The sequence below is a fragment of the Hypanus sabinus genome, chromosome 9 (genome assembly GCF_030144855.1).
Source record: "Hypanus sabinus isolate sHypSab1 chromosome 9, sHypSab1.hap1, whole genome shotgun sequence".
In the NCBI taxonomy this organism is placed as follows: Eukaryota; Metazoa; Chordata; class Chondrichthyes; order Myliobatiformes; family Dasyatidae; genus Hypanus; species Hypanus sabinus.
Window position 1 is genome coordinate 143,805,321 of NC_082714.1, and position 19,810 is coordinate 143,825,130.

General features: G+C 41.9%; 1 protein-coding gene and 1 long non-coding RNA gene across 2 annotated transcripts in view; one reads left to right on the top strand and one right to left on the bottom strand.

Annotated features, from left to right (window-relative positions):
• LOC132399870 (disks large-associated protein 1-like) overlaps window positions 1-19,810 on the top strand; it is a 582,904-nt gene that overhangs the window by 403,713 nt on the left and 159,381 nt on the right. The window lies entirely within an intron of this gene.
• The window catches only part of LOC132399871 (uncharacterized), a 49,086-nt gene continuing 40,570 nt past the window's right edge, over window positions 11,295-19,810 (bottom strand). Inside the window, exon 3 of the long non-coding RNA XR_009514127.1 lies at window positions 11,295-13,183. This is a non-coding gene — a long non-coding RNA (uncharacterized LOC132399871). The remainder of the gene's footprint in view (window positions 13,184-19,810) is intronic.

Here is a 19,810-nt window from a genome sequence, read left to right on the forward strand (position 1 = left end):
CCTGTGATACCACATTCAAGGAATTATGGATCTGTATTTCCAAATCCCTTTGTTCTACCACACTCCTCAGTGTGCACTGTCCGCTGTGATGTATGTCCTACCCTGGTTTGTCCTCCAAAAGTGCAACACATCTTGCTAATCTGCATTAAATTCCATCTTCTATTTTTCAGCCCATTTTTCCAGCTGGTCCAGATTCCACTACAAGCTTTGATAGCCTTCCTTGCTGACCATGACACCCCTAATCTTGGTGCCATCCACAAACTTGATGATCCAGTTTACCATATTATCATCTGGACTGTTGATTTAGATGTCAACAACAGTGGACCCATCACCAATCCCTATTAGTCACAGGTCTCCAGTCAGAGAGGCAACTCTCTACTACCACTCCGCTAAACCATTGTTGAATCTGATTTAATGCTACAGTTGAAAACAATTTACTACTTTCAGTAGCTGATAATATTTATGTAGGTTTGATCCAGTGATACAATCTCTTAATGTTGTGTTTTACGTGTTCCTGTCTTATTCATGGGAACCAATAGAAGGCCTAGAGATCAGATGGGCCTAACATGGAAACCTGATTTCCACAAGAAATATTCTGGAGGATCTATACCAGTTTTTATGAGGTCTTATATCTAGGCAGCTCAAGCTTACAGTTGAAAAACAAATCTGTTTACTGCTTATTTTAATAGCTATTATTTTCTTATTTCAATTAAACAATGTCAGGAAAAGCACCTGAAGACATTGACATTTAATCTAACATTAGATATGGACATTACTAACAAGACAAGCCTTTTAATCCCATTGCCCACGCATTGCCTTCGCCTTGAACTGCAGCTATCTTTCTGGTGATCTGACTTAAAAAGTACCATTGGGAATTAAACCCACTGACAATGAAACAACAATGATCTGCTTCCATGTCAGGACGGTGTTTAACTCGATGAAGAATTTACAACTGGTGGCTTCATAATGTGCCTACAGCTCTTTCCCTTCTAGACATAGGAGAATATGGGCTCAGGAGATGCTGTATAAACAGGTTTGGCAGGTTGCCACATTCGGTAGGTGCAAATGAAATCTAGTTTGAAGGAGAATGAAAAAATAAATCTGGAATGATAGAATGAGTTATATTTATGCAAATTTGACCCAGTGAGACTATCTCTCAATGTTGCCTTGCACTTGATCCGCCTCGGTGGATTTGGTTTATTAGATTAGTGACTTTTATAGGCTTGAAACTGAAGGATAGTGTGAGTTTTAATGCTCCTCTTTCAACTGTTTTCAAAAGCAAGTACTCCCAGGTTAGCCATCAGCGGGAGCTTCTATTGGACCCTGATGTTGCAACCACTTTTATTAAAGTGTAATTTGTGTTGTAGTTTTGCACGGTGCTACAAATGTCCTCTTACCACTGCACTGAACTTGTTTGCAGTTAGGATGCAGACGACTTTTGAAGAAACGGGCAATAAATGTCATTGTTGCAGTAATAAAAAGGGAGCAATATGACAGTGCAGCAGTGCGTGCAGCGGTATTATGGCTCGGGGCTTTGGAGTTCAACTCCGATGCCGTCTGTGAGGAGTTTGTACGTCCTTCACGTGAGCACGTGGGTTTCCTCCAGGTGCTCCAGTTTCCTCCCACAGTCGAAAGGCATACCAGTTAGGAGGTTAACTGGTCATTGCAAATTGTCCTGTGATTAGGATAATGTTAATTAGGTGACTTGCTGGATGGTGCAGCTCGTTGGGCTGGAAAGGTCTGTTCCATTCTGGATTTCTCAGTAAATAAATAAATTAGAAACCAGGACCCTTGCCTGTAGTAAACAAGCATATTGGGTTTATTGCTGGTGCATTGTTTAAGTCATTGACCCAGAAACCCCAATGCCTGGAGTAACAATCAAGAGACATGAATTCAAACCCCACCACAGCAGCTGGTGAATTAAAATTCAACTAAAAATCTGGAAATAAAACCAAAACACTTGCTTTCAGTTATGATGACCATAGAACAATCAGATTGCCGTTAAAACTCTCAGGTTACTCTCAGGGAAAGAAATCCTTAGCTGGCCTTTCCTATATAACTCCAAACTTGCACAAGTGTGGTTGGCACTTCAGATGTACTCAGTTTATGGAGCTTTTGGGTTGGACAGCCAGCAGAGCCAAGTCCTGGAAGATGAATTTTAAAAGGTATAGTTAAAAATGTTGATCTGTACAACTAATGAAGATAATGAATACCAACGATATAATTATTTATCACATCTATTCAGGGTAAATTTCATCCATGGAATTATTGAGATCCACAGCATAGAAACACCTTCAGCTCTACTCATCCATGCAGGTATATGAAATCATCCCATTTCCCTGCATTAGGCCCATATCCCAATACTTTCCTATGCAGGTATCTGTCCAAATGCCATTTAAACATTGCAATTATATCTACCTTTACTACCTACTTTGGCAGCTTATTCCAGATCAACCACTGGTCTCTGTGTGAAAAACTGTATCTTCCAGTCTCTTTTAAATTCCTCTCCTGTTACCGTAAACCTTTTGTTTCTCATTTTAAACTCCTAAACTCCCCAAATGTGGGGAAAATGACTTCAACTATCAACCCTATCAATGCCACTCAGAATCTTATAAATCTCTACTAGGTCATCCCTTTGATTCCTAGCCTCCACTGAGAGCAAATACATTGGATCCAATCTCTCCTTGTAATTAAACATGTCCTTTGCAGGCAACATCCTGGTGTATCTCTTCTGTACTTTCTAATGCAACCACATCATTCCTGTAGTGTGGCAACCAAAACTGTACACAACAGTCTAAGTGACATCCCAGCACTTTTACTGAGGTTGATAAGGTAGTGAAAATAACATTTGACAGGATTTTCCCTGCACAAAACCTTACTGTTCCCCACCCCCAATCTGTCCCCACGTTGGCAAGTGAACATAAATCTTGTCTATTAGAAAATTTTCCAATAATTTTCATTTTATTGATATAATGCTCACTGGTCTGTAGTTTACTGGCTCATCACAACTGCTGTTTTTGAATAAGGGAACAATATTTGCCGTCTTCTGGAACTGGAAGTACAAAGATGGAGTTAAAGGGAAAGTGAAAATAAGAAAAGTTAAAAAGGACAACAGGATCAGTGGAGTAGAAAGCTCAAGAAGAGATCATACAGTATGGCCAAGTGAAATAGGAATTGATATGAAAGGAGAGGGGAGTACCGAATTAAAAGTATTATATATGAATGCATGAAGTATAAGGAATAAAGTAGATGAGCTTGAGGCTCAGTTGGAAATTGGCAAGTATGATGTTGTGGGAAAAACTGAGACATGGCTTCAAGCGGACAGGGCCTGCGAAATGAATACTCAAGGATATACATCTTATCAAAAGGACAGACTGACTGGCAGAGGGGTGGGGTGGCTCTGTTGATGAGGAATGATATTCAGTCCCTTGCGAGGGGGGACATAGAATCTGGGGATGTAGAGTCAGTATGGATAGAACTGAGAAATTCTAAGGGTAGAAAGACCCTAATGGGAGTTATCTACAGGCCCCCAAACAGCAGTCTGTATGTAGGGTGTAAGTTGAATGAAGAGTTAAAATTGGCATGTCGCAAAGGTAATGATACAGCTGTCATGAGGGATTTCAACATGCAGGTAGACTGGGAGAATCAGAATGGTACTGGACCCCAAGAAAGAGAGTTTGTGGACTGCCTCCGAGATGGATTCTCAGAACAGCTTGTACTGGAGCCTACCAGGGAGAAGGCAATTCTAGATTTAGTGTTGTGCAATGAACCGGAGTTGATCAGGGACCTGGAGGTAAAGGAACCATTAGGAGATAGTGACCATAATATGATATATTTTAACCTACAATTTGAGAAGGAGAAGGGAAAATCGGATGTGTCAGTATTATAGTTGAACAAAGGAAACTGTGGAGCTATGAGGGAGGTGCTGGCCAAAGTTCAATGGAACAATACCCTAGTAGGGAAGACAGTGGAACAACAATGGCAGGTATTTCTGAGAATAATGCAGAAGGTGCAGGATCGGTTCATTCCAAAGAGGAAGAAAGATCCTAAGGGGAGTAAGGGGCAGCCATGGCTAACGAGGGAAGTAAAGGACAGTATAAAACTAAAGGAGAAAAAGTATAACATAGCAAAGAAGTGCGGGAAACCGGAGGACTGGGAAGCTTTTAAAGAGCAACAGAAGATAACAAAAAAGGCAATACGCCAAGAAAAAATGAGGTACGAAGGTAAACTAGCCAAGAATATAAAGGAGGACAGTAAAAGCTTCTTTAGGTATGTGAATAGCAAAAAAATAGTTAAGACCAAAATTAGGCCATTGAAGACAGAAACGGGTGAATTTATTATGGGGAACAAGGAAATGGCAGACAAGTTGAACAGGTACTTTGGATCTGTCTTCACTAAGGATGACACAAACCATCTCCCAAATGTAATAGTGGCCAAAGGAACTAGGGTAAAGAATGAACTGAAGGAAGTTTATATTAGGTAAGAAACGGTGTTGGATAGACTGTTGAGTCTGAAGGCTAATAAGTCCCTGGGACCTGATGGTCTGCATCCCAGGGTACTTAAAGAGGTGGATTTAGAAATCGTGGAAGCATTAGTAATCATTTTCCAATGTTCTATAGATTCAGGAACAGTTCCTGCTGATTGGAGGGTGGCTAATGTTGTCCCACTTTTGAAGAAAGGAGGGAGAGAGAAAACAGGGTATTATAGACCGGTTAGCCAGACATCAGTGGTGGGAAAGATGCTGGAGTCAATTATAGAAGAGGAAATTACGACACATTTGGATAGCAGTAGAAAGATCAGTCCGAGTCAGCATGGAATTATGAAGGGAAAATCATGCTTGACTAATCTTCTGGAGTCTTTTGAGGATGTAACTATGACAATGGACAAGGGAGAGCCAGTGGATGTAGTGTACCTGGACTTCCAGAAAGCTTTTGATAAAGTCCCACATAGAAGATTAGTGGGCAAAATTAGGGCATATGGTATTGGGGGCAGAGTACTGACATGGACTGAAAATTGGCTAGCTGACAGGAAACAAATAGTAGTGATTAACGGGTCCCTTTCGGAATGGCAGGCTGTGACCAATGGGGTACCGCAAGGTTCAGTGCTGGGACCACAACTGTTTACAATATACATCAATGATTTAGATGAAGGGATTAAAAGTAACATTAGCAAATTTGCTGATGACACAAAGCTGGGTGGCAATGTGAATTGTCAGGATGATGTTAGGAGAATGCAGGGTGACTTGGACAGGTTGGGTGAGTGGGCAAATGTATGGCAGATGCAGTTTAATGTGGATAAGTGTGAGGTTATCCACTTTGGTGGCAAGAACAGGAAGGCAGATTACTATCTAAATGGAGTCAAGTTAGGAAAAGGGGAAGTACAACAAGATCCAGGTGTTCTTGTACATCAGTCAATGAAAGCAAGCATGCAGGTACAGCAGGCAGTGAAGAAAGCGAATGGCATGCTGGCATTTATAACAAGAGGAATTGAGTATAGGAGTAAAGAGGTCCTTCTGCAGCTGTACAGGGCCCTGGTGAGACCCCAGCTGGAGTATTGTGTGCAGTTTTGGTCTCCAAATTTGAGGAAGGACATTCTTGTTATTGAGGGAGTGCAGTGTAGGTTCACAAGGTTAATTCCCAGAATGGCTGGACTGTCATATGTTGAAAGATTGGAGCGACTGGGCTTGTATACACTGGAATTTAGAAGGATGAGAGGGGATCTGATTGAAACATATAAGATTATTAAGGGATTGGACCTGCTGGAGGCAGGAAGCATGTTCCCGCTGATGGGTGAGTCCAGAACTAGAGACCACTGTTTAAGAATAAGGGGTAGGCCATTTAGAACAGAGATGCGGAAAAACTTTTTCACCCAGAGAGTGGTGGATATGTGGAATGCTCTGCCCCAGAAGACAGTGGAGGCCAAGTCTATGGATGCATTCAAGAGAGAGTTAGATAGAGCTCTTATAGATAGCGGGGTCAAGGGATATGGGGAGAGGGCAGGAACGGGATACTGATTGTGTACGATCAGCCATGATCACAGTGAAAGGCGGTGCTGGCTAGAAGGGCAGAATGGCCTACTCCTGCACCTACTGTCTATTGTCTATTGTCTTCCAATCTTCCCCTATGTCATCCAAGGCTAACAAAGATGCAGAAATCTCCATCAAACCCCCAGCAATCTCCCCTAAAACATTGCAAAATAGATCCCTGAGTAGTTATCCAGTTTAATGTGTGCCAGGTCTTTAACACTTCCTCGTTCGTGATATGTACATACTTCTGGGTATCAGTGTACCCCTCCCATAACCCCCTATGCTCCACATCCTTCTCCCTGGTCAATACCAATGAGCAGCACACACAAAATGCTGGTGGAATGCAACAGGCCAGTCAGCATCTATAGGAAGAAGTACAGTCGACGTTTCGGGCCGAGACCCTTCGTCAGGACTAACTGAAAGAAGAGATAGTAAGAGATTTGAAAGTGCGAGGAGGAGGGGGAGATCCGAAATGATAGGAGAAGACAGGAGGGGGAGGGATGAAGCTGGAGAAGGGAGAGGATCATGGGATGGGAGGCCTAGGAAGAAAAAAAGAGGGAGGGGAGCACCAGTCGGAAATGGAGAGCAGGCAAGGAGTGATTGTGAGAGGGGCAGAGAGAGAGAAAAGAGAGAGAGGAAAAAAATGGAAATAAAGGGAAAAATAATCAACAAACAAACAAACAAATAAATAAGGGATGGTGTAAGAAGGGGAGAAGGGGCATTAGCGGAAGTTAGAGAAATCAATGTTCATGCCATCAGTTTGGAGGCTACCCAGATAGAATATAAAGTGTTGTTCCTCCAACCTGAATATGGCTTCACCTTGACAGTAAAGAAGGCCAATGAGCAGTATTCATTTAGGACACCATTCAAATCCCTTGGCTCCACACATAGATCTCCCATTGTTCCCTGAGGGGACCTACTCTTCCTAGCTACCCACTTGCTCTTAATGTACTTTAAAAAGGATTTAGAATTCTCCTTAATTCTGCTTGCCAATTACATTTCATGTCCCCTTTTCATTATCCTAACATTTTTCTTAAGTTTTTTCTTTATTCCCTTCCAAACTCAAAGAATCTATTTGATACCAATTACCTTATCTTTGTCTTTCTCTTGATTAAACCTTCAATTTCCTTTGTTAACCATGTTTCCCTAATAATACCATCCTTGCTCTTTTTTCTTAAGTTTTCTTCTTTAATCCCTATAGTCTACAAAGGCTGCATTTGATACCAATTGCCTGGACATGACATAAGTTTTTGTCTTTTTCTTTATCAAACCTTCCATTTCCCTTGTTAACCAAAGATCCCCAATTATAACATCTTTGCCTGTTACTTGTGCTGACCCTCTAGTCTTTGCCCCCCACTTATCAGATATTATTTTTCCTTCCAGCAGGTGTACTCAATGTACATCCACCAGGCCCTATCTTAAACTATTGAAATGAGCCTTATGCTGTTTAAAACTCTACCACCAACATTATATTTTCCATAACTATTATGAAATTTATTGAATTATGGCCACTGTACTGAAGGGGTTCCTCCTCAGATACTTCCACCGCTTGGCTATCCTTATACAAACTTGAATACAACCACTTTCTTGAGTAAGTCTCTTGACATATGCTTTAAAATCCCTCTTGGGTGAATTTCACCTTATCTAAACTACTTGCACTAAGGCAATTGCAGTTAATATTGGGAAAGTTAAGATCTCCCATTGCTACAACCCCAGTGTTTTTAAGCCCTACTGTGATTAGCCTACATACCTCTTCTAATTCCTGCTGGGTATTGGGAGGCCTATGGTATAATCTTAATGTTCAAAGTAAATTTATTATCAAAGTGTATATAGAGTATGTCACCATATATGACTTTGATATTCATTTTTGCAAGTATTCACAATAGAACAGAAATACAATAGAAATAATGAAAAACTACACAGATATAAAGACTGACAAACAACCAATATGTTATTGCCAGAAAGCAACAAATTTCATGACCTGTGCCAGTGATGGTAAACCTGATTTTGATACCATTTTTGTGTCGATGACTGCCAGAACCTGGAAGCAGTTGATGGGTATGTGGGTAGAATAAATGAGATTGATGTAAAATGGATGCTTGGCGGCAGTATGGGCTGAGGGTCCTATATCTGTGCTGTATGATTGTGTGACTCTAATTGTCCTTGCTGATGAACAATACAAATAACTTTCTGTTTTAATATAGCAGAGATGACACAGCCGAATGAATTGCTGGAGCATTCTCGAGCAATTAAACATTAACCATAAATCTTGGGGTTAAGATCACACATTGATAGGACTAGGCAAAGACAGCAGATCTCCTTCATTGAAGGACATACAAACCAGTAATTTTGGAGTCACCAGTAATATCACTTGTATTTTTTAACTATAAATTATAGTTTATCTAATTGAATTCAATTGCACAGCCACAGTGGTGGGATTCACATCTAGTCTCACATCTCCAGATTGTTAGTCAAAGTCTCCAAGCTTGTGTCCAGTAACTTAACCAGCTAAAGTAGTTCAAAGATAATTAACCGCCAAAGGCAGTGCAACTGATTAGCACGATTGAATGGCCAGATAATGTAAAACTCAGGTTTTACAATGGAATCAATCCCCCTGCAGATATTCTGTGATCTAAAACTATGCAATCATACTTGATTGTGTGATTCCATATATAATGATATGATCATTAATGAAGTACATATTCAGCTTGTTCAGTTTACCTTGGATTGTTAGCTGGAGTAAAAAGCTGAAGTTTTAAAACATTATTTGATGACCTGAAGTCAAGTCAAGTCTAGAGCCATTTAACTATATACATGTATACCATCAAATGAGACAGCATGTCCTCGGACCAGGGTGTAAAGCACATAACACACAATAACTTAGGAAAGTAGGAATTTAACCTATAAGTACTTTGCTTGCCACTTCTGCAGATGTTTGGTTTCACATGTAGCTTAAGCTTTTCGCACTTAAATTGAAATTAAGTATTTTTCAGACCAAGAGAATTTGTCTTACTCAGCATTTACCATCATTTGTCCATGACTAGCTGCACCTGGACAAGAGCAGAATATGAACTGGAAAAGAATTGTGAATGCACAGAGAATAAAGAAGAACTCAAATGCATTTGCACTTTTAAAATAGTGAAACTCATTTCCTTACCTTCAAATAAGTAGGACATTGAGGATTAAATTAAAAGCCCATGTGACAAAATGTTTTTTTCCCAATAATATGTTCGATAGAAATGCAAGCTGATCAAACGTGTTTTTAAAATTACTGCTCGATGTGTTTAATCTTCTGATCATTGGTATATTCTGTATCCAAGCCGCCAGAGTGGCTTCAGGGAAACTATTATTTCTTTATTGATATGGACTAACTGGCCATTATCCTTGCAGTTAAACAAGTGGTAGCCATTGATCCAGATTCATAACCTATTTAAATTTTACAGGGGCCATTTTAAATGTGCTGTCCAATATAATAGTTCTCACAGCAAATGTTTGTATTCATTTTGACCTACAATAGCTTGTAATTAGCCAAAATAAAATTCCCAAATGCATGACGAAGTATGAACTGAGCCAAAGAGAGGTGGTATTAGTAAGTATGACCAAAATCTTGTTTGAGGAAGTGAATTTTAAGGAGGATTCTAAAGGAGAGAAGATTAGGCTTTTGCAGACAAACCATGATTTTGAGACCTGTCATCAGGAAAGTCAATGGTGAGGTACTGCTTATTGTAGAAACAGGGACTTCCAGATTATGGTAGGGATAGACTGATACAGAGAGAGCAAAGAGCAAGATTGTGAAGGATAACAATTTTACATTTAAGGAATCGATGAAAGTGATCAGAAGTGTGCCATGAATGTGATGAAACTATGAAATGCTACAGCTGATCTACTGCAGGAAATCAAAGGATGATTCATGTTGAAGCTGGGTGTTGGTAAAGGTACAGAGTTTATGTTAAGGTGTGAAGATAAATGTTTGAGCCTTTGTAATGTTTAATTGGAGAAAAGAGTTGATATTGAACAACCAGTATTGTAGGGAAGAGTACATACAAAAATCTTCCAGGTGCCATCACCAAGGAGGATAAGAAAGAGGAATGCACCAAGGAGAGTGTCCTGAGAGTTTCTGTAACTGTATGATGATAGAAATAGAAATATTATTGAAGAGATTATAATCTCAAATCTAGAAGCAATGAGTGAGATTACCAAGGAGAAAATTGGAAGTAGTCAGCTATATTAGACCTGCCCTTTAGGAAGCATAAAAATCTGACTGGAGATTGTTGTGGTAAAGTATGCACAGAACTGAAAGATGCCAATATATCTAAGAACCATGAAAAAGAAGGTAAGATTAGAGTTGGGACAGTGATTTGAGGACAAGGAAAGGCCGCGCGTGTCTTCCATTGGAACAGCAATTTAGAAAATGGTTGGAACAAGCTCTACAACCACTTCATAACACCTTCAGAATTCCAATTAATTTAAGTATTATGGGCTCTCTTTGATTTTATACTGAAAGTCTTTTTCCAGATTAGAAACACCTGATTTTAAATCTGGAAATAAAGATATAGCAACTCTTCCATTCTTAAATTTACATATTTATGTCCATACTTAAATTGATAAAGAAAACACGGTTGAGCAAATGTAATGTTAACCTGTCAATAAGGATAAAACTCTCAGTGACACTTCCATTGCCTGGTACGATCCGAAAATATAGGCCTGTTTGAAAATCATGGGAAGATAAAATACTCTAAATGAGAAACAGCTCAGTTATGGATATTTCATGTTTACAGTGTAGCATCCAGTGAAGATTGAAAGTTAACAATTGTATGCACTATTACAATTCATACATAAATTGCATTGTTTTCACATTCTTCCTTCTAGATATTACCAAGTATTTTTATTTTAATTTCAAATATCTTTGTATTCATTACAAACTGTAGGTGGAAATGTATTATAACCAGTAGCGTGTTGCTGTGAGTGGACGTGCTATCACATTTTCCTTTACTGTTTCTGGATATGGAATTTCAGAAATTTCAATCTACAGCCACATAGTTTTCTTACTTATTTAAGGGATGTGGAAAGGTATTGGCATTGTATGGTGAAGCGTGAGGTGCACTGGCAGAGAAGCAGTTGGACCCACAAGGAACACCACCTTCATCTCTACCATCATGGAAGTGAGGGATGTCATGGATTCTCATGCCCCACAAATGACCAGGAGACGCAGAAGATTCTTCAAGAAGTATTAAACTTTAATTTGCAAATCAAAGCTGAGATAGTCAGAGAGCTAGTCGCTGATTGCCCACCGATCCTTGTACATAGCATTTTTTATAGCAATCTCCTGGTTTAGTTGCATTAGCATATCCAATCGGTCTATAGATGTGTATCGTAAGTACATCCGCCACTATTGTTTCTACCCATTGACCTAATCATGTTCTAATCTACATCTCTTAGCTACCTCTCATTAACACACCATTGTCTTCTACATTCTTAAGATTTCATTCTCCTACTAAATTGGGTACATGCATAGCAAATAGCAAGTTCAAACTACATAATCTACATCTCTTAGCTTCCTCTTATTAACACACCATTGTCTTCTACATTCCTAAGATTTCATTCTCTAGCAAATAGCAAGTTGCAACTTTTATACTCCAATATATCCCCCCTTTGAGACTCAGAGGGTCTCATACAGAGAAAGAAGACTAAGAGTCTGCACACAAAAGCCCCAATAAACTCAAGCACTTATTCCAAAATCTCGGGTTAAACTATAATTTTCTGTGCCAAGACCTCAAAGTATTCTCTCCCTGTTACGCTGGGCCGCTGAGCCAAAAACCTGTCCCTTTGTACCTGAGACAGGGAAAAAGACTCAGAAGCCCTTACAATCTACTCCCACACTGTCATTTTGCTCTTGTTCATCCTGCAGGTGTTGTAGGCTGTAACGATACATTTTCAGTGTTTCTTTCTCCACTAAGCTTGCTTCAGTAATTGCCACGAGCATCGGAAATTGTTTGGTTGCAGCACGCACTACAAGAGACTTGAGACAAGGAAGAAAACAGCACAGCACAAGCACACAGCTCAACAATACAATACTGACAGTTATTGCCATTTTAGTCAGCCATGCTCCCCATCCTCCGAGTCTACTTTCTAACCAGTCAAATAACTGATGTCCAAACCCTGCATTCTGTTTAACTTCCTTTCTTAGACTTTTCAACTTATACATTGTCTTAGTAAATGATCCTTCTGGACTAGTGTTACTTGGTATAAAAGTACAGCACTTCTCTCCAAACATCACACAAACTGCGAGGAAGCCTGATATAACATACACCAATATGGGCACATTGGTGTGTTCCTCATACAGCTTTGATAGCAGGGATCTGTTATAACACAAAGCTTCAGGAAGCAAGCCTTAATCGAACCTGAACACTGTCGTTCACATTGCTCCCTATGCTCTCTTTGCCACTGCGTGCATGTGGAGGGGTTATAAGGCATGGGAACTACATGCTGAGTGGGGCTTTCCCTTAAGCACAGGTAACAATTCTGTCTCTTCTTCATTCCTGCCGTGTAAGTTGCCCATTGATACCACTGATTAGTATGTGTCTGTAACCATGGCGAGGAGGTAAGTGTTGTGCTCCTCTTACTTCTTTTCTGTAGGTTCTGTGGGGACTTAACAGTCCCATTCCATATCTGCCACACTAATGGTTTCCAAGTCTGCACTGGAGTATGTGGGTGCTTTGTCCCCAGGGGCACGACTGGTCGTTCCCAGCTCATCCCCATTATCTGAAGAAGCCCTACTATCGACCACCACATCCTGAGGGTCTTCAGGCCCGTCCTCAGAATCAAAAGTTTTCCTTACTAATTGATCAAACTCCTGCGGTGCAGTGTCAGCTTCTTGTTCCTCCTGTCTGTCTCTTGCTAACTGCTCTTCCGCATCACTTACCTCGGACACCTCACCTCACCTGATTGTCCTTGCGGGACTTCCCTCGTGCAGTGGTTCAGATGGTACCAGGTGGAGTGTCCTTCTACCTGAACTGCAGTGGGTGATGCCTTGGTCACCGTAAAGGGTCCTTCCCTTCTTGGCTCGTTCCACTTTCTCCAAAAAACTCGCACGTAAACCTGGTCTCCTGGTTTAATCGGTCCTTCCCCTTGTACGGTCTCCGGCTGTTTCTGTTTTTCCTGTGCATAAATAGACCTATGTATCATAGTTAGCTGCTGCAAGTATTGTTTCAATTGTATTTCCAATTGTTTCAAACTAGGTCCTTTATACAGCCCTCTCCACTGGGGCACTGGCATAGGCCTCCCAGTTAGCATCTCATGTGGTGTCAGGCATGCCATTCGATTAGTTTGCATGCGGTAACTCATCAATGCTAACGGTAAAGCATTGACCCAATTAAGTTTAGTGTCTGCACAAATTTTATTCAGTTTGGCTTTCAGGGTTCCATTAATTCTCTCTACCATGCCCTGCGACTGAGGGTGGTATACACATCCAAATCTTTGCTTTATCCTCAGCGCTTGTAGCAATTTGACCGCTTTCTGGATAAAAGCTGAACCATTGTCTGAGCTAACTTCTGTAGGTATTCCAAACCTTGGGATCACTTCATTTGTCAGAAATTTTACCACTGTCTTTGCCCCTTGATCTTTTGAAGGTACCGCCTCCACCCATCTGCTAAATCGATCAATTACTACCAGCATGTATCTTTTCCCTCTCACTGTCTTTATCATGTCTACGTAATCGATCACTAGATGTTTAAATGGTCCTTCAGGTACAGGAATGTGACCTATTGGGGTTGTAATTCCCTTCCAAACATTATTCTGTGCGCATACCTCGCACTGTGACAAGACAAAGTCCACTGAAGCCTGTAAATAAGGTGACCAAAAACCATCCTTCTTTATTTAGCTTTATCACTTCCCCCCTTGCACAATGGTCCATCCCATGCGCTTCTGAAATCAGAATCGTCAGGAGAGAGGTGGGCACTACCAACAAACCGTCTTCCGGGCGCTACCAACAAACCGTCTTCTGTGCTCCACAAGCCTTCTGGGTTCTGCTTGGCCCCCCTTTTTCTCCACATTGTCTGTTCTGCTAAAGTTGCCTTACCTTGTATTTCAATTAGGTCCTCTACCTCAGGTTCTGGAGTTAGGCTTACCTGGGGGGCAATGACAGCTGATGTACACCCAGACGCTTTTCTGGCTGCCTAGTCCACAGCTTGATTTCCCTTTGTTATTACATCATTTCCCTTTTTATGTGCCTGGCATTTTACTATAGGTTTCATTATGGCTTTTATTAAGTCTAGAATTTGCTGACAATGTTGTATGGGATCTCCACTGCTTTTTTTAAAACCTTTGTTTCCACACTGCCCCGAACAAATGGCATACTCCATGAGCATATGCCAAATCAATATATATGTCTCCTTTCTCCCCTTCCATCATTTCACACGCAGCTGTCAGGGCTTTGATTTCGGCTTGTTGGGCGGAACACGGTTGGGGACAGGACTCCATCCTAATAATCTTATAGCTCGACTGATCCTGCTGCACTACTGAGAACCCTGCATGATTTCCATCATAATCCCTATAACAAGAGCCATCTACGAACAGAACTTTTTTATCTGCATCCTCTAGTGGTTCTGATCATAAATCTGCTCTCAATTTGGCTAATGTCATTGTCTTCCCTACACAATCATGGGGTTCTCCTTCATAGCCCAAAGGGACAAAATCGGCTATATTACTGGTAGTACATCTCTGTATAGTTATGTCTGGAAATATCAATAGCATCTGATACACTGCTATCCTGGCTGGCGTCAGCACAAATTTCCCTCTTTCGAGCAATTCTGCTACTTTGTGGTGTGTGTACAGAGTCACAGGATAGCCCAGGGTTACAGATGATGCCTTTCCATATGCATAGTACAGTGCCGCCAATCCCTTATAACAGGCTGGATACCCCTGAGCCACCTCATCTAGTCTCGTACTGTAGTATACTATCGGCTGCTTTGCTTTTCCTGTGCCTGTCTCTTGTGTTAGAACCGCTGTGACATAACCCTCCTGTCGGTTGGATACATACAAATGAAAAACCTTCTCGTAGTCAGGCAAAGCTAATGCTGGTGCTGACTGCAATTCCTGCTTAATAGTATTGAAAGCTATCTCCGCCTCTCCATTCCACTGTAAGCCGTTCTTCAAATTTGTATGTCCTGCTTCTTTCATTATCTTTCTCAAAGGTGCCACAATCTCAGCATATTCTCCTATCCAATCTGAGCTGTACCCTGCCATTCCCAAAAACGTCATCATCTGCCCTACAGTCTGGGGTTTTGGGGCCTTAGTTATTGCCTCAATCTGATCTGGTGCTATTGCCTTCACTCCCTTGGATATTGCCCTGCCTAAGTATTCCACTTGCTGCATGCAAAATTGCAGTTTCTTTTTGGATACTTTATGTCAACTGTGCGCCAGCTTCTCTAACAGAGTTATAGTGTCCTGCTCACACCGTTCCTCGCTGTGGGAGCAAATCAACAGGTCATCCACATTCTGTAACAATGTACTTTCCAATGGCATGCCCTATAGGTCTGCCTTCAACACCTGATTAAAAACGTGTGGTGAATGTTTAAATTCTTGCGGCATTCTGGTATAGGTATACCGAGCACCTCTGTAAGTAAATGCAAACAGATACTGACACTGGTCGGCTAGAGGAATGCTGAAGAAAGCCGAACACAAATCAATCACTGAAAAGTAACTTGCTTCTTGTGGAACATTAGTCAAAAGCATGTGTGGGTTGGGGACTACCGCTGGCCAGTCCTCTACCACATCATTTACTGCTCGCAAATCATGCACCAATCTCCACTTAGATTTATCTGCTTTTAAGACCGGCAGCAACAGGGTATTGCATGGACTGTTTGTTCTTTTAAGCACTCCTATTTCAAGCAACCCCTGCACTGTTGATGCTATTCCCTCTTCTGCTTCTGGTCTTAGAGGGTCTTGTGGTCTCCTGGGTGGAATTGCTCCCCTTTTCAGCCTTATTTCCACCGGACTAGCTGTTTTTATTTTCTCTACGTCCGTGTCATGCTGTGACCACAGAATAGACGGCAACTCATCTAACATTCTATCTTTCTGCTGGCCTCTTTCCTTTCCCAGCAAGGGCAGGTGTGGTTGGGGAGTTATTTTGACCTCTCTCACTGTTCCTACCATATCTACACTTACCATTATTTTAATGCAATTGTTGTCTTCTGACATCCACACCTCTGGTGTGATTTTCCTCCACACTGTTACGGTTGAGGAGAGATGGCACCTGGAGGCATGTACCCAACAGCACCTGGAAGGGGAGGCTGTGATAATTGGAAAACAAGCCAACAATGTTACGTGGGGCACAGCCTCCAGTATCCTGTACCATTTTTCTAAAAAGGTGTTCCACTTAACTTGTAAAGCTGCCCCTTGTTTTCCAATTATCACAGCCTCCCCTTCCAGGTGCTGTTGGGTACATGCCTCCAGGTGCCATCTCTCCTCTAACTCCCTGTTCTGAGTCTCGTCAAAAATCACTGTACAATGTAGCTCAGATTTGGGCATTTACAGCCCTGGGTAATATAGCCTGCACGCCCTTTTTCCATTTTCCCCAGGTTTCCTGAATCTGATCTGCGATGTCTCCTATCCAAAAGACATTAGCTGCCTTGTCTTCTCGCACTATCAATTGAGCCCCTGCTCTTTCCACACTCAGCCCATTTCTGGTGCATTCTAATTTTAATTCCAGTTTCAATAAGGCATCTCTGCCTAACAAATTAATCGGAGTTCCTTTAAATACTAGCACCGGCAAAACAATTCCTTTATTTCCCATTCTCAACTGCACTGGAGCCGTGCACTGTGTCAACTGTGTTTTCCACGAGAACCCTACCGTCTTAATAAACTTTCCTGACATGGGAAGGTGAAGGGCATACTGTGGCTGTACACAAGTGTACGTGGCTCCAGTATCTATCATCATTGGTGTCAGTTGCCCTTCTAACATAACCTGAACAATGGGTTCCTCGTCTGCCTCCATTGTTATCATTGGGTAATGTCCCTTCCCACTTGAGTTCTCGGAGCACCCCTAATACCTCGCATAGGGGTTCACAGGTCTGCTTGGGCCTGTGGGGGCTGGTCCTTGGCTAAACTTTAGTTCCCTTCTTATCAGTTCCTGCTGGTATGTGACAGGCCACGGTGTAAACGGACAATCTCTTCTCATGTGACCTGGCTGATTACATCCCCAGCACAATCTCTCTACCTCTCTTTCTCCCTGTTTCCTCACTGGTCCCCTCTGCCCATAGCTCCTCTGTCCCCCTCCTTGGGACTTCCAGTACTGTCTGGGCTGTCTGAATTTAGTCTGTTCCTGATAGGGCATTTGTGGGAATGCTCCTCCAAAGACGATGATTATTGGCATGGGGTTTTCCAGCCCTTGTCTTACAGTATGATTGGTTCCTCCATATAGCAGTGCTTCATCCAGTTCGATGGCTGTACTCGGACTGGTAGTTGCTGGCAGCATCTTTTTGTTTGTCGCTTTTTCCATCTTTTTGAGTTCTTCGAGCTGCATTTGTATTAACTTTCTTTGCACCTCTTCCTGCTGCTCAGCCAACCTTCGTTTGTCCTTCCGGTATTTCTCAACCACATGGACTACATTGTCTCTAAATTCTTGTGGGGTCATTGACGTCAGCCCAACCACTTCCTCCGGTTTGGAATTTACTTGCGGAGGCATTGCATCCAAAATGCTATGTCGGAACAGTGTGGTGATAAATAAGCTATTTTCCACCTCTTGTTCAGTCTCCAGTCTCCACCTTTTCAACTGGTTTTCTACGTAGGCTGCTGGGTTTTCAGTGTCTCCCAGTGGATCCCCGTTTAAGGCTTTGGGGTCCACTTTGGGTGGATCAAGCCTCCTGAGGGCCTGCCATACCCTCTGCCTCACTCTGTCAAACCCGTCTCCATCAGTTCTCGGGTCGTTTGAGTTTACTATGCCAGCCATTTCCATTATTTCGTTAAATTTGGAGGTTCTCATCAACCTTATCAATTGTGCCATAGCCAATAATCGTCCCGACATTTCTTCTTCAAAGGCTCTAATCCATTTCCCTGCTCCTTCATGTAGATTGGGCAGAGTGATTTTCAGCCCTTCTAGGTCCTGGGATCCCCAAGGGATGTACTGCACTTGTCCTGATCCTTTAACTAACAACGGCATCATTCTTCCTCCTTCTTCCCACCTGCCCTGGCTCTCCTCCTCGCCTGACTCCCCATCTGTCTCAGGGTATGTCTTTACTGCCTCCCACACAAATTTCTCCAGGGTCCTCTTCTTCCCTCGGTCTCCCTGTGGAGTCCTTCCTTTCTGTCCTGATTCAATACTTGGTTGGCCCCCGGAGTATTTTTCGCATCTCCTCTGGCAATCCCCTCTCAGTAACTCAGTAAAATCTCTCCCTACTTCTGCAAGTCGCTCCCCTACCACCTCCTTCTGCTCTTCTAGGCTTCTGCCTCCTATCTCTTCCCCACAAATTCTCGCATCCTCTCTCTCTCCACTTAACTCTTGCTCCTCCAATGAGTCACCTTCCCTTTCTTCCTGTCCGTGTCTGTACACCTGTGGCAGGGACTCCTCATGATCCTTACTCGTGCTTGATTCCCTTCTCTCTTGTGTTTCTCCAAGACTCTCATCTCCTGTCTTTTTTCTACTTCCTCTTGAATGCCTCGTCTCTTCCTGCCCTGATGAGCTACTTTCTTTTCTAGTCTGTTTATTTCTATAGTATAACCGATACTCCTCATACTCCTTTTCCTCTCTCAAGTATTTCATCCGTTCAATCTCTTCTTCCATTTCTCTCTTTGCCTGTTCCACCTTTATCCTTTCTGTCTGTATCTCCTTCCATATCACCGGTTTTTCCTTCTCGTATTGTCTTCTTTCCTCCTCATTATCCCAAAGTTGTACTTCTCCCTGCATTTTTACTGTTCCCGTCAGCAGGGGGCACTGCTTAGGGGTTCCTTCCTCATTATAGGGAGGGGGCTTTTCTGTTTCTTTCGCAGCCGGGTATGGAGCTGAAGCCAGTTTCTCACTGTACCTTCCTCTCTCTCTAACAGGCTGTTTCTCCAGCATCTTAGTGTCTTCCTCGCTTGTAATCAATATTCTACCTGTCCTCCTCAGCCTCCGTTCTGAAGAGTTTTAGCACTTCCATTTCTCGTTCTCTTTTTTGCCCTCTTTTCTTAGATTTATCTTTTGGTTTGTAATTTTTAATTAGTGCCTCCATTTCTTTGCACAAGCTTACATCAAACGTTCCTTCTCTTGGCCACTTTGACCAGGTTTTTGGTTCTTTTTTCCCATTTTTCTGAAGTTTTTGTGATCTCATATTTATTTATCGGGAAATTTTTGCTCAGAATCTCTACTGCTGTTCCTTTACCTGTCATGTTGTTCTCTCTTTTTAAAGTATTTCAGAGATTCACAGTTCGTTTACTGGATAATATTATTTACTCTAATTCTATGCCTAGTCTATCGTCTATCTACCAGCGCTTTAAACTATATATTGGACTGTCCCCTTGTTTCTTATTCTGTTCTACCCGTACAGACCTCTATTCAGAGCGGTACCCACAGAACTTGCTCTTTGCACCTCAGACCCTTATCTCTTAAGGCGGTATCCACGAGGATTTTCTCTATTTTCCCTTTCCCTGTCCATTCAGACCTTAGTCTTATACGAAGCGGTATCCACAGAGATTTACCAACACCACGTGGAATTTTTCTTAACTTAACTTCTTATTAACTTATTTGTACTTACCCTCACTGCAGTGTTCTTGATCAATCCTCTGAGCCTCCTGTTAACCCCCAATTCTGCC